Here is a 15763-nt window from a genome sequence, read left to right as displayed (position 1 = left end):
CACAATGAATATTCAGAATGAGTGATGAATTTTGTGCTTTGTTGGGAGTGGAGTGCTGGTGAAGTTATGTAGAGCTCAGGCAGAAACAAATGACATAAAATTAGAATTGGCCAAGGGCTGTTGATACAGGATCTTGAATGTCAAACTGAGAAATGTGTGGGCTTTTCTTTATTTCAAAGGGAGTCTTTACAACTATTGAGGGAGTGTTTTACTTGATTCACAGCTTTAGCTTAATTAAACCCATTATCATTTATTAAATATTCAATCTGTCTGCATTACTGTCCAAAATATTTTGATATCCATGAAAATAAGTTAAGTTTTAGACAAAAGTAAGAATTTCAAGTCCCAGGTCCAGGTCCATTATGATTGGTCTGGATAGTCTTTATATATCCACATTAAATACTACTCTGACAGAGTCTAGACAATAATTGAAGGTTAAATTTGGTACCATGCTGATATATAGCACAGAATGTAGCAGATGTTAACCTGTATTTTCTGCTAGTTTGTCTTTCATATTGGAAGCCAAGAATTTCTTTCTGGAGTGGCTATTGGGGTAGACACTTCAGAAGCACATAATATATGAGAGAATGAAAATATTTTATCTTTAAACCATTCCTAAAGATTGTTCTTGAATCACCAGGATCTCTCTCTTTCTTTGTCTGTCTTCAGTTATTTGTAAAATAAACAAGGATTTAGTAGATTGGCTTACACAATCGGGACTGGATAGCTTAGTAATACCTGTTTTTACACTGGAGAGGCTGGCAACCCAGTAAGTGTGCAGTTTATGAAAATGAATGCTTAGCAATCCCAATCCAGTGCATGAGGCCTGGAGGACTACCAGATAGCTGAATGATTTCAGTCTTCAGCCCACTTTCAAACACCAAAGAAATAGGAATTTGATGTCAACAGAGAATGTCTGTAGCAGTGATTAGGATACTCTCTCAGGAAGAATATGAAGCCTGCCAGCAACACTGCTGTTCTTTTCCTTCATGGAAATGCCCTCACAAACATAACTTGAGACATGACTTTTTAGTTGATTCTGAATATCTTCATATTGGCAATTAACACCAACCATCAAAAAGGATATTGTATGTAAGAAATTGCATTGCTAAGACCATGGAAATGAATGTGAAAATGGAGAGAAGATGATGGATTGCAAAGTCTGTAGGAATCAAGGCTTGCATGTGTGTGAGTATGAGTCTAGGGAGGTTATAGCATAGAGGATACAGATGTTGGCAATGGGGGAGTGCTAACACCATTGAAGCAGGTAAGCATTGGGAATGGCTTCTAGGCTTAGGACTATATTTTGATTTATATACACTGTATCTTCTTGTGATAATGTACCTGGCAGCCTAACACATTTTCCTTTATGCAGTAGTCACATATACCCTCTTCATACAATGCCCCTAGCAACATCAGAACCCCTTGAGACCTACCCATTTTCATTGGACTAATTGCATAACTCTCTCTGAAAAATAATATTTTTTTTACAAGTGACAACAAATTTTGTCAGGTTTTATTTAGATAAATGTTCAATGTATTACATTACAAAGAATGAAAAGGCCAATCTGATCTGAACTTCTTTGGATGAATGCAAAAACTATGGAAAACTGTGTCTTCAGGTGAACTTTCAGGGAAATTTTTGGTTACTTTCTTATGTCTACACAAACTGGGCATGCATACGAATAAAATTAACATTATGGCAAGGGACATGCATAATAGGAAAATGAATATATGACCTAATCATATCAATCAAAATAGAGAACCACCCAAGGCATTTCTCTTAGGGACCAATCTCTCCATTTTTTTGGGGGGGGGATTCCATAAAAAAGAAGCTCCAGGCTGAAAACTGGTACCCCTGGGAAAACTAACTCTTGTGGCTAAACATCAGTCTTGAAAGTGTACCTCTCTCTAATATGTGCTATCATTTCTCTTCAAATAAAATTACCTTTCTACCTTTGAAAAAAAGCTTACCTATTTTACAAATATAAAACCAATTTCAAACACACACATATGTGTGACATTAATTAATGAAAAATAATTAATGAACTTGAAATTGAAGGGAAAAATAATTTAAAAACTTCAGAGTTATGTGATATTAACACAAATATTTTCTTGATATATGTATATGTATATATATTATTTTCTAGAACTTTTCAACTCAACTCTTCCAATTTATTTGTTTTTTTACATTTATATTTGGAATGTTTTTATCTTTTTCTAGAATAGTATAATTTATAAGTAATAGTACATTATAATGTGGATATAATGTTATGATGTAAGTTTTGTCTCCACAACCTCATAATTTCTTCAATAACTTGTCAAATATGGCATAATATCTTAATCTGTGTTTCCCTTAAACATATATTCTATACTTCTACAGGGAATTGAATCAAATGTAGCTGAAACTATAAATTATGATTCATTATTCATTTAAAAAATATTGCTCTTCATTAGTTCAAGAAAAGCAAAACAACAATAAAAACAAACAAACAAACAAAAAACAGTAAAGTCAGCATCGGTGAGTTCCTTCCTTTATGTTATCAACTCTGATGTGGGATGATCCTAGTCTCCAGGGATCATCACTCATCTCATGGAGAGAAAGGAGACCGATGTCTCAGGGCAGACAGGGCATTTTATTCTGTATTTGTCTGAATATTTTGTTAGTAGTGAAAGATATATCACAACGTGGCTGCATACTTGGTGAAGATTCAGGATGTCTCTTCCCACATGTATTACTTCAGAATCTGACTCTGAATCTCAAGTTCTAGATCAGGTGATCAGGCTTCAGCCTTTGCTCCTGCTTAAATTGTTGACTATAAGCATCTGATTTTCTTTTATTCTAATGTGGAGAAACTGATAGACTAAGACGAAAGAGTATGTCAGCACTGGAAAGGTACACTTATGACAAAAATCTGTGGATATCACATAGGCTAACTAGATAAAAGAAAAAGAAACTAGTGGTAGAAAAATACAGAGAAAAGTGAAATTAGTAGCAGAGCCTTAAAAAATACTAAGATAATATAATAACAAAGATGGTCAAATATTATAAAATGAAAAACACTGAATAAAAAGAAAAAAATTCAAAGTAAGTCAAACCATGTCCTAAATATGTGATTGAGGATAGCCAGGAGCAGATCACTAGTTCTTCCCCTCTTTATATTTATTTTTCTCTTACACAGTACAACCTGTCCACAGCTTCCTCTCGCTGCACTCCTCCTAGCTCCCCCCCCCAGTAAGCTCCCCCCACCCTCGCCCAGATCCACTCCTCCTTTGTTTCCATTCAGAAAAAGCAGGTCTTCCAGTAAGATCAACAAAAAACAACATAATAAGATGCAGTAAGAATAGGCATAAAGCCTCATGTCAAGGCTGGATGAGGAAAGTCAGTAGCAGAAAAATGGTCTTAAGAACAGGCAAAAGAGTCCACTCTAGCAATTAAGAGTCCCACAAACAATCCAAGCTAAATAGCAATAGCATGTGTACAGAGGTCCTAGCATAGACCCATATAGGCTCCATGTTTTCCTCCAGTCTCTGTGAACCCATACAAGATTCTGCTAAGTTGATTTTGTGGACTGTGTTCTCCTGGTGTTCTTGTCCCTTCTGGATCCTACAATACTTCCACATCTTTCACTGGACTCTGCATAACAGTTGTGTGTGGGTCTCTGTATCTGTTCCCATCATCTGCCAGAGGAAGCCTCTCTGATGACAATTAGGTTAGGCTCTCATTTAAGATATAGCAGAAAAATTTTAGGAATCATCTCATTGACATTTGTTGTTGTCATCATTTTTTTGTGGTCAGTTGTGTTTTCCTATATCATAGATCTCTGATTGATTTAGTTTCCAGTTCCTGGTCATCCAAGCAGTGTCAGGCATGGGCTTCATTTTATGGTTTGGCCTTCAAGTTAAGGTCATTGGTTGGTTACTCTTACAAGCTCTGAGTCACCATTGCATGAGCACATCTTGCCAGCAGGACAAGTGTTGGTTTAAGGTTTTCTGGTTAGGTCGATGTACCAGCCCCACCTAATATCCAAAATATACAAAGAACTCAAGAAATCATTAGTTGTTAAGAGCCATTATCTTTACCTGTGACCTATATTATGAAATAAATGATCACATGAGCTGTGTAGCAACTTATGTTATAAATTGTGCTCATTGTGGAAAAGATTGGTGGTATTTTATAATGCAAATTTTCAAAATATGTGATGGGTGTAACTCATCAATAATAGACAGTAGAGTCATGGGTAATACATACCTTCTAGAAGGGGTTATTGTGAACAGTAATAATACTAAAGATATCAATAAGAAGACAGAGAAATCAGTTTACTTGTTAAATGGATGGTGGATTCACACAGTGACTGGGTGACTTATATATGTTGAGGTGTGGGTGAGGGTGAGTGATGGAGGCAGACAGCTGGATTAGTTAAAAAGCATTGCTCTTTTCATTCTATTGCTACTATTGACTGACACTGATCTAACTGGCAGAGCACTTCTTAGCTGGATTTCTCTGTTATCCACTCCTCTCCTGTTATGTTTGACTAATTATGGGGTAGCAAATACCCAAATCAAAGTTTCATGGCTAATTGGTGGGTTAATGAGCCCACAGAAAGAACGTTAATTAATTCTCCTCATTGAAAAGAGAGACGAGAGACGGGACTGTATCTGAACACTTGCATTGAAGATGCTCAAAGTCTTAAAGTGCTATGCAGATGACACCGCACAGGAAAACAACAGCAACAATGGAATAACACTCTGCACTCTGTTAGGGCTTAGAATTTTACTTAGGATATTCAATAATTAAACACCATCAAAATGTAGATTTCTTTAGATCAAAATTGAATTCAATTCTTTCCACAACATTTCTGATCCTGCTGTAACGAAACCCAACAAATCCACAAAACACCATACTTGATGACCTGTGTTGCATCATCCTTTTCTTCTCTTACAGGTCAGTGACAAAAAGCAATGTGTTAGCTATCATATATTGTGAAACAATTGTTGTGCATTATTCTAAAATGGATAGGAATTATTAGTAATTACTATAAATCAGGACTAGTGAAGATGGAGTCACCTGTGCTAATTTGTGAAGCTATGTCAATCAGAATTTAATAGAAACAATTCCCAAGATATACATATATGTATTAAATATCTTTCTATGTACTTTGTTATATATAATATATGGTTGTATATGTGTGAGGTGTATATATGTGTGTGTGTGTGTGTGTTATATCAAGAAGCATGTTCTCTTACCATATGGATATCAGAAAAAAATATACATATTTTACTGGAGCATTCTAGATTTAAGATATGCTTGTTCCTTAATATATATTTAATTTCAAGGAAATTACATTTATAAGAAATCTGGAAAGCCAGATTTAAGAAGTTTACTAAAAGAGATGATATGAGAGCCTTCTTCTTAACTTGGAAATTTTCAGTAATGTAGCCAATGAATTCTTATTTGTTTTCAAAATATTTTAAAAATAATTTAGCTGTAAATGGAAAAAAAAGCCAATAAAAGAGAAAGAGGAGCTACAATATGAGTAAAGGGGTCAAGACTGTGAGGGTGTTACCATAGAAACAGCTGGTCCAAGTTAGTGGGAACTCAATGCCTCTGGACTGACAGCTGGGAAACATGCATAGGAACTAACTAGGCCCTCTAAATGTGGGTGATAGTTGTATGACTTAGGCAATTTATGGGGCCACTGGCAGTGGGACCAGTATTTATCCCTAGTATATAAACTGGCTTTTTGGAGCCCATTCCCTTGTTCAGCCTAGATGCAGGGGTGGGGGGAGGCTTGGTGGGATTCATAACAGTAAAAGCAGGAGCTGTCTCTGACTGTTTTGCATGCTTCTGGGACAGTTTTTCTCCTACTAGATCACTTCATCCAGCCTTGATATGATGGTATGTGCTTTATATTATTTTAACATACTATGTCATGTTTGGTTGATGCCCCTGGGAGGCCTGTTATTTTCTGAAGGAATATTAAGGTGTTAAACTCCCCTTGGAGTGAGGGGAGGTAGGGGGAAAGACTAGGGGGAGAGACGAAGGGAGGGGATGGAGGAGAAACTGGTTTAGATGTACTATGTGTGAGAAGTATAAAAAATAATAAAAAGTCTTAAGAGAAACTGTATGATTTTTCTGTGTATGTGCTTGTGTTACTCAATGACTGGCACAGACTAGTTATCAGATGATAACTAAATGAGTATTAAAGTAGTCTTTAAAAGTCACACTAGAAAGGTAAGAAATATTTCAAAAGACTATTTAATTTTGTAGGAGAATCAAAAGGGATAGCTGTTTTGTATTAGAGAAAGAACCTGTGTAAACTACCTGTTCTTGGATCTTGGGTCTAAGTAATCATTTAATCTCTGCTCCTTCACATATTGTGAAGGAGTGGCTTACTTACTTATGACACACACTTGGCATTCTCTATTAAAGCAGCAAAAGGGATTTTCTATTTAAATTATTTTCCACATAAGCACAATTACAGGGAACTTGAACTTCCATAATGAAGTAGTCAGATCTAGGTAGGGCAATTTGCCTTCACAGTGCAAAGTCAGATGGCCTAGAAAAAACTGCAGGGTTGAAAGGAGAGTCAGGGAGCCTGGTGGCTTCCTGAGTGCCTCCCAGAAATGAGTAACTGGCATGATTTGAATCACAGCACAATATCAACAAAGCAGTTGCCATTGAATATACTGAGAAGAACATTGTTAGACAAGATGAACCATGGCTTTAACCTTCGATTCTTCCAGGACTGTGGTGTAGACACAGGAACTAGGACAACAAAATAAAATTTCTGTAAGACCCTGTAAAATATTACCTGTACTTTTATATTTTATTTTATTAGATTTATAAACAAAAAAACTTATCAATGTGACAATGATCTCTGATTGGAAAATGTAAGTATTATTCTTCAAAAGACTCAGGGTTATTTATTTCTGCATTTATTTATTTATTTATTTGTTTATTTATTTATTTATTTATTTATTTGTTGCTTAAGCCAGTTGACCATGGGTGAATATAGCTGTCAGCTATTCTTTGCACATATATGTAACCCAACATTTGAGAAGCAGGGGTAAGAGAAATACAAGCTCGGAGCCACATAGTGAATTTAAGAACAGCCTACACTATATAGCAGACTGTCTCAAAAAACAAAACAAAACAAACAAACAAAAAAAACCACACAAAATGAATGAAAGTGAGGTAGCATTGTGATTCAGTGAAAGCATTTCTTACTGCTGATTGACCCCATGCACTTGATCCGTTTATTTGCTAATTCTAACGTGCATTGTATGATAGATGCTGAGAAACAAAATGTGAAGGAGGAATAGCACTTACTTTAAGGTTGACTAGTGTTAGAAGACTTACAAGGAAACTGAAAGTTATATTTGACACATGCAGTTTTAGAGTGCTGATTTAGTTAGCACAGAAACACACCAAAGGGAAATGAAGGCCATGGCTTGTGAATGAAGGGGTGCATTTGTACATTTTAAAAGCTTTACTCATTGTAATATAAGACTAATGATCATGGATTCATAAATAAGGCAGTTTGTTCTTTTTCTGTTTTCTAGACAATTACATGAATATTTTTCATGATTTATTTACTTCGGTCTAATAGAACTCACTAGTAAATCCATTTCAGTCTTCAGGAGGTAATTTCATTTCTTTCTATGTGTTTGTGTTCATGTGTGTGCAGACATGCAGTAAAATATGTCTTAATAAATCATAATAATATATCAAATGTACGTGGTATTTTTTAACAATGAAATCTTACCATAAAGTTCTGGTGGGCAACCAAGAAAAATGGCAATAGCCTGTATTGTTTTAGGGGTCTCATGACACTCTAACCAACAACTTAAGGGAAGCTGATCCTCTGTGTAAATCCAACTAAAGTCCTTTAGATAAATATGGTATGTGTGTGTGTGTTTACATATGTATGAAGCTTTTAACATAGTAAGTTTCCATATGATCTTTCCAAGCATTGTTAAAGATAATTATTCCTTCTCCAGCTCTCCTTTCCCCACTTCTCATCCTTCTCCTCACTAACTCCCCTCATTATCCCTCATTCCCTTTTATATTACCCTGCATCACTCCTCCCTTAAAGTATTTGTTTCCCATCCCCAACAATGATCCCTTTTCTAGCTTCCTAGATTCTGTAGATACTCCAAATTAAACATACTTATCTCAAGCTCTGACACAAACATCCATATGATTGAGAACATGTGAAGTTTCTTTTGAGTTTTATTATGTTTAAAGGAATATATTCAGTTTACTTATATTCTCAGATTTATTAACACAGTGTTGGTTGATATTCTCTTGGTATATTTTTTTTTACTTCCTATGGGATAGTAATTCTTTTTTCATTCCTAACATTGTTCATTTGTGTGTTATATTTTCCCTGTCAGTCCAGCTAGAAGGTAATTAATTTTATTGACGTTCTTTCAAGTTTGTGTTATGTTAATTTATATAAATTTTCAAATTAATGGTACTTTATGAATTTTTTAACTGATACATTAAAACATGACAAATTTACATATTGATTGGGAGCTGTGTTATGTTTTGACATATGTAGTACTTCAACGAGTTAAATGTGTCTGTCAATTCAAACATTTATCATTTCTTTGGTGTGCAGTAATGAAAAATCCTCTATCCCAATAGGCTTTAAATAGACAATAGAATTTATTACCTGTAACTGTATAACTATGCAGTAAAACAACAAGACCTCTTGCTTCTATAAAACTAGGCCTCCTTATTTCCCCATTTCTTTCTCCCCAGCTTCCTGTAGCCGTAAAGAATTTTACTTTTCAAAACTGAATAACAAACAACAACTAAGTAAGAAGTTTAAAATGAGGCTGGAGAAATGACTCCCTCAGTAAAGCACTTCTTGTGCAAACATAAAGACTGCTTTTAATCACCTGTTGCCTGTAGTTTGTACATTTATGGAACTGTGAGATGGTTTCTGGTTACTCTTGATAGTTCATGGTTCTTTGGAAAAAGACATATAAACCCTCGTTTCTTTTTTTTATACTGACCCCATGGATTGAATTTTTTTTTTTTTGGCTAAGTATCACTGCCCTTGAATTATATTAGTGTTAATTTTGCTCATTTGTTCATTCACCAAACATGGATATAACATACATTTTTGGAGATGAAAAACTATTCTGGAAATTTTTCTAGTGCTGAGATTTCTTTCTACAAGTCATTTCCCAGAAGAACCAAGTAGAATCAAACTTTCCTGTAGAGGGGAATAGAGAACACTGACAAGGAATGCCTAGAATAGTTTTGGGGAGATAGAAACTAGATTTGCCTTAAAGTGGGGTATAAACTCATAAAGTTCATCATTCAGAATCCATTGTCTTCCACTACTGCATTAAAGTTTTGATGCAGTGCATAAACTTCATGTCCTGAATTCCTGGCACCATGTAACTCTCTGCTCTTTGCAGGACTCTGAAAGTACAAAGCAAAAATATGGGCAGATATCTCTGGACATCTAGAAGATGGAGACAGGGTCATGACTGTCCTTGTCTTGGATTGACAGTCAATTTGAGTAGGTTAAGACCCTCAGAAACATCCACAGCTTAGATTCAGAAGATACTGGTTTTCATGTTCCACCTTCAGGAATTACCAATACATAACAGGGCAGGAATTTGGGCCTGTGGCATGTGGCAACATCTGGGCTGGACTTCTCAAATGTGGCCTTGTCCAGTGTTTTGTCAGTAGTTCAATCAGATTATAACTGAGTAAGTAAGAATGCTTCTATCAGTACCACTAGTCACTTTATGGAGCCCAGAACACCTGGAAGACCTTGACTCTATTCAGTATTATTGCTGTACCTGAAGGGTGCTTCCAGTACCCTTGTATTTATATTTTGTAATAGCACTGTACAGTATACAGACAATTGACAAGATCCATGCAATAATCTCCATGCAAGTTTTAATTTAAAATACAAAACACCATAACCAAACATGAAAGATCTCAAAAGGAAGTTGAACGCTTTGCATTTTAATACTTTCTCTTCCATTTTCACCAAAGGGCTTGGCATTTTTACTTTGTATTGGTTCCTGAAAGTTAGGTGACAACTCTTGAGAAAGAACTAGCATTTAACAAGGCTGCAAAATAGCAAAGAATTGTAGCTTAATACATTACTTATAGATAATGTTCTGGCATCTTACCCTTTTGGTGGCTACATGGCATCTCTCCTGTTCTGCCTCCTTTCTCACAGTATCTTTGGAGTTTTGGCCTGGCTCTATTCTGCCTGACCATTGGCCAAATCAGCTCAACATATCAACCAATAAAAGTAACACATCCTTGAAGCATACAGAATGAACCACACTGCAAATATGTAAGGATTTACAGTGATAAATTTCTGGTGCTTAAAGCAGTTGTTTAGTTGTCCAGATCTCTAAAAGAAAAGAAAAATCAAACCTACAGCCAGCCTTACCAAAGTACCTCTGATGCCATTCTGACTTCGGTTTGGACCCAGCTTTGAGCAAAAGGCTTCCATCTCTTGCTTAGCTGTAATATTAAAATAAAGCATACACAGCTTACATATGAATTGCTGAGTGGGTTTATCAGATCCAAGCAGCAGTGTGAAGCCACAAAGAAAGACAAAACTGGATTTTTTTTTCTTTTAAAATTCCATCCCTTCAGCTCCTCTGTGCTTCCTTTCAAAGGGCAGACTTTAATTCTGCCAAAATCTTTGCAACAGAGCCAACAGAATTTATCTCGAGCTTGGCAGCCAATATACATTATCCACAGGTTTCTGGCTAAACTATTAAAATTAATCAGGTGGCAAACTTTCATTGCTGCAGCTCTAATAAACAAGAGAACCAGATTCCCTGAGAGTGAGGTGGGTGGGGTGTGGAAATGTCAGTAAATATGGCAGTTTTATGAAGAGGAAATTCCTCAAAATGTTGGGGAATGTACTCAAGTTTTAAGTAAATGGACCTAAGCTACATTTACTGTATACACAAAACCATTTATTTTTATTGAAATATTACTCAATGTAGGAGAAACCAAGTCTATTCTAAAAATTGCATTTTGAAAACTGTTCAGGTTTCATTATGAGGTAGTGATGGGAAAGAATATAGGTGAAATTTTTTTGTGTGTGCACACCAAAATAACCAAAATTACAAAGGTTTGTCCTAATTTTGGATTTTTAAAAACATACAGGCAAAAATACACATGTATACCTAATATTTTGCATGCAGCATGCATCATGCTTGCTCATAGGCATGCTGTTAGGAACATACACATATTCTTTCTCTGAGCTGATTGAGGAATTGCAGAGCACTGTGAACTCTAAGGCTACTCTTCTCCTATAGCAATAAAAAAAATTGGATTTACACAGCATATCTTTACTTAGCTTAGATCTCTAAAGGACCAGTAGAGAGTATTCCCTGCGGAATTGTGTTGGGCATGTGTTAAGACATGGGCTTTTCAAATACAGCTGGTAAGTCCTTGCATCTTGCTCGAATTGATTAATAAAACTAGTATCAGTGGTGTGAAGTAATCACAAACACAATGAGAGCAGTAGAAAGAATTTTCTGGAGTAATACTAAAGCCTTATGTAACTAAGACTCATTTAACAAAACTATGCCTGGTAGTAACTAAAAAGGAAAACTCACATATTTGTTGGTTTTCAGTCATGGAGAAGCATGACAGAGAACATGATATTGATGTATATTTATGGTTATTTTCTATATTTTTATTGAGAATACAAAAAGATAATCTACAAAACAATGGCCTAGATGCATATAACAATGTAAGAGAACAGAGAAATATTCTTGAAATGTATAATCAAGCAACGATGAATGACAATAACAAGAGCATGAAATATTAGAGTGAAGATTGGAGCGTTGAATGCTAAAATTCATTCACAGATTAGCATAGGACATGACAAATTTAAGATTAAAAATGTTTCCCAGGAAAGTATTTCCATTAATGAATGCTTCAGGCCTAGGCCATATTGAGATGATTCTACCTTCTGTCTTAGAAAAATTTCATGTTTCCACCATTACTGAAACACAATATTTGGTATCAATATAGCAAAGATACACAAAAGAAATGTGAGAACAAATTCTTTGAAGGAAATTCATGTCGTGGGAGAGATGATAGTAGCAATTTCTTGTTCACAGCAATATCTAGAAGCACATAGACACTACATTTCCTACATTTTAAGATGGTAAAAAAAAATGCTAAGAGCTTAGTCCATCATGACTGCCACCTTCTCTAAGTTGAAAGTTGATAACTCCAGAAATTGCTCTTGTGAAATTCAAAGAAGAAAAGGAAGTGTGCAAACCAGTGAATCAGGGATTACAGGAGCAATGGATGTGGGTGCTCCTCTAAGAAGTAGGTTGTGAATCAAATAATCACCTCTACATATGCCCTTTACACTGTCTTCCAAACAGTGCTCACTGATGAATGGGAACTGTGTACACTGTGTAACTCCAAATTCTTTTGTTTGTTGAAGTAATGTTGCACCATCCATTTTGAAATAATCTGGAAGAGTGAATGTTTGTTGACTAATAGTTTCGTAGGTCAAGGGTATTATGATCAATTTTTTCATACATGGGTTCTTAGTTTGTATCAGAGATCCTAAATTTTAAGGTGAAACTGTGGTAAGGAAAGATCTTTGGCTCCTTTTCGTTAAGAGGAAAATTTGTTCTTAGTATATGAAGTAGAGGCATTTTGGATGATCAGAAGAACCAACTGTACTTAAGATTATAGACATGTTTTTCAGTGTTTCTTCCATAATGAGAAGAGGCCATGTGACAAGGGATGTACTGGCAGATGCAGAATTCAGTTAAGACATTCTTCCTCTGCCATATGGCCAGTGTCATTTCCAGGGATGAAAATTTTCATCGTTTTCTGCCCTTGATGGACTATGTGTAGCAGTTTTCTACACCCACTCCCATTTAACCATATTTTGTATAAACATGACAAAGAAGAAAACCTTAGTTAAATTCAATACTGAGATTTAATGAATTTGATACTGCCACAAGACCTGGCTTAATATGACTACACAGTAAAATATGGCAATATAATTTAAAATGAATGGGAAACTCTGGAAGTGAAGCCAGAGTCTCCACAAAATATTGACAGTCTGTCTATTCCCCGGCAAAACATATGTATGGAAGATCCCTAAATTTTGAATCCATTTGAACTAATTTAAAAATACTCTCTTTTACCAATCAATTCTATGACTTTAGGTGTTATTTAAATTCTTTTTACTCTCATTTCATAAATGAGGATAGAAGTAAAAAATGCCATGCAGAAGTTTTTGTTTTATGTTTTAACTCTCATTCCTACAGGCTGGCTTCCTGACTTAGTTATAAACAGTGCCATAATAAACATTGTTGTGTGAGTGTCTGTATAATCAACAATTGATTTCTCTTTGGAAATACACTTACTTTATAGAGTTGGATCTCCTATAGTTCTATTTTTAGTTTTCAGCTGATTTCTAAAGTGGCTGGAATGCTATATAGTGAAATAAATCTTCCCATATCCTTAAAAACAAAACAAAACAAAACAAAACAAAAAACCCTTTTAAATTTAAATTAGAAGCAAGCTTGTTTTACATATTAATCCCAGTTCCCCCTCCCTTCTCTCCTCTTCCTGCCCCCCCCAAACCCCATCCCATCCCATTTCTGCTCCCCTTGGAGGGTGAGGCCTTCTATGGGAGTCTATAAGTCTGTCATATCATTTAGAGCAAGGCCCAGGCTCTCCCCCATGTGTCTAGGCTGAGGAAGTATCTCTCTATACAGAATGGGCTCCCAAAGTCCATTCGTATACTAGGGATAAATACTGATCCACTACTAGAGGCCCCATAGACTACCCAGTCCTCCCAACTAACACCACATTCAGGGAATCTGGGTGTATACAATGTATATTCATTATATCAACCCATTATTCCCTCCTTGCAACTCCCTCTTCTTCTCCCTCAACATATCTTTCCATAATGTCATTCTCATAACTTCCTGTCCTTTTAATTTTATAGCATATAAAATCCAATTAGTACCTGCCATAGTTATGGGTTCATCTACTGGAAACATTAGGGTTTTCTAATGACCCATATGGAAATGTTATATAAAGAGCTGTTCAAAAGGTAATTGGTACAAAAACACTTGGCTTCTTTCTCCTCCAAACCAATGTTGCCCTTATTGGAAAATGATAAGAAAGATATCAAAGAGGAATGTGTTAGTAAGTCAACCGTATTTCAGGAAAAGGGCTGATAGGTAACATAAACTGTTAAAGCAACCAGGCAGAAAAATTTGTAGTATCATATTGTGTGTGTGTGTACACATATTCACACATAAATATGTATATATATTATATATTATATATAATGAATCATTACATTTTTAAAAAGGAAAGAAGAGGCATAAGAAAAGAAATAAAACTTCTAGCAGGTTAAATACAATGTTTAAGAATCTAGATTATGATTACTTAATAGATGTTCCAAGTTCTATATAAGATATAGACCAAAGATGGCCTTAGTTTAAATCTTAGTCTATTAATTCTAGACAAGTCTCCAATATCTCTTATTTTCAGACTGACAGCAGGGGAACCAGCATAAGCCTGAACTAGGTTCCCTGAACATGTGTGTCAGTTGGGGGGCTTAGGCAGTCTATGGGGCCTCTGGCAGTGGAACCAGTATTTATCCCTACTATAGGAATGGGCTTTGGGAGGCCATTTCCTATGGATACTCTCTCAGACTAGATACTCTCAGCCTATGTCCTGCCCCAAATGATGTGACAGACTTTGCTGATTCCTCATGGGAGGCCTCACCCTCCCTGTGGAGTAAATGGGGTGTGGGATGGGGTGATGGTTGTGGGAGTGGGAAGACAAGAGGCAGCAGAAACTGGGATTGGTATATAAAATAAGATTGTTTATAATTTAAATAAAAATTAATTTAAAAATGTTGCATATGCATTGTATGAACATTTAAATAAATTAAATAAAAGTTGGTATCCTCAGTCTTAAACAGATCTCATTTTACTTTTTAGATTATACTTCTTCATTTACCAAACATAGGAAGTCTGAAAGTTTTTCTTGTTGAGAGGCAAGTAATTTCACAAATTTGGGTGAAAAATATAACAAAGACAGTCAGATCTATGGAGAAATTTCACTCATTTAAATTGAAAAAAAAAAAACAAAAACAAAACAACCAACCAGACAAACAAACAAACAAAAAACCTAAAAGCTGTGTCCCTAGGCTTTGAGAATATGTTCTCTTGTATTCACAATGTATGCAACACATACAAATGATGCCATGAAGATTTACACACTAACCATTCCATAAACAAAAGTTAGAAAGGTAGACAGGAGATTTAGGTTCAAAATTAATACATCTGGAGCATAAATTCTTACCCAAGGCAAATAAAGAAAGCATGTTTGGAAACAAAATCAAAATAATCCACCATGCAATCCATGTTAGTTTACTAAGACCAAGACTTGAGTATGTTAATGAGATATCCCTTAAAAGATGGATTTCCAGCTTCTTACCTGTGTTGGAACAATTTACCTACATTATATTTGTTGAATGAGTTGACTACACTAAGCTTTCAAGTTTGCTTTTCTTCTATAGAAATCAATGTACCTGCTATTTTTATCATAGCTGCATTTCATGTATTTCTAAATGAAATCTATAACCCTCTTACTTTGTACATATCTATCTCTCTATCTCTCTATCTATATAGCTATCATCTACACATAGCTATTAAGCATGTAAAAATAATATCCATGCCTTTTCTAGAAAATTTAACA

Source organism: Phodopus roborovskii, unplaced genomic scaffold (assembly GCF_943737965.1).
Source record: "Phodopus roborovskii unplaced genomic scaffold, PHOROB, whole genome shotgun sequence".
Taxonomy (NCBI): domain Eukaryota; kingdom Metazoa; phylum Chordata; class Mammalia; order Rodentia; family Cricetidae; genus Phodopus; species Phodopus roborovskii.
Note: the sequence above shows the minus strand (reverse complement) of the source record.